Below are 996 nucleotides of genomic sequence, written 5' to 3'. Positions count from 1 at the left end.
TGTAGAGGGACAGGAAAACAAAAGGCAGCTTTTCAAAGACATGAAAGAGGAGACATCACCTGGCACTGAAAAAAAACCCAAATGTTTTTGTAGAACCATCAAGCACAGTGTGAAATGCGTTCCACAGTGATTGAAAACAACTGAACCACCACACACAAACTGCCCTCCCTTCTCTTGAAGGAGGAAACATGGTGCCCCTACCTCACCTATTTTTCCCCAGACAACTGTGTGCACATACACAGATTTGATTCCCAGAATTACTCAAACAGCAGAAAAACCTGTTTTTCCCAGGACCAATTTCTTCAACATTCAACCTCAGATCTCAGCTCTTGCAAATAGGTCACTTTAGACATTTGACCACCAGCTCCAGTTGAACAAGTGGGCAGGAACCTTCTGTATTTAGATGTTTCCATTTTAGCTCAGCGTTATGTTTGTCTCAGAGCACAGAGGAGGATTTTGGTAAGAACAAAGATCCTTTTAACTTCAGATCCAAAAATGGCCAGAAGCAGATACATGAACAACAAGACCTGGAGACCAGAAATGGCACTTCCCACAAGGAATCTCTCAGCTATAGACATCAGAACAGGAACTGTGACCTGTGGATGCTTTGTATTTACCAGTTCTGAGTTTATTCAGGAGCCCTTTGTTCATCCTTTTGGCCTTCTGACACAATGCTTGACTTACTGCTTTGTCAAGAGAAACCATTCAAGAGGTTCAAGGAGCTAATCTCTGAAAATCAGCAGTTCTCCTAGACCCCTCCTGTGTCCAGGACCATAACCCTTGGGATTCCTCCCAGAAGATCCCTGAAGAGCCCAGATTCTGCTCTCCTGAAGCCCAGGCCTCCAGTCCTGCTTTTTGCATTGCTCCCTTCTCCCTGCATCCTGAGCTCAAAGGGTGCATGGTCACTGCAGCCAAGGCTGCCCCGAGCACCTCACATCCACCACCAATTCTTCCTCACTGGCCAGTGGAGGTCCACGTCCCCCCGGACCCGTGGCA

This window comes from Corvus brachyrhynchos, unplaced genomic scaffold (genome assembly GCF_000691975.1).
Source record: "Corvus brachyrhynchos isolate BGI_N302 unplaced genomic scaffold, ASM69197v1 scaffold1728, whole genome shotgun sequence".
In the NCBI taxonomy this organism is placed as follows: Eukaryota; Metazoa; Chordata; class Aves; order Passeriformes; family Corvidae; genus Corvus; species Corvus brachyrhynchos.
This window is presented reverse-complemented; position numbering follows the sequence as displayed.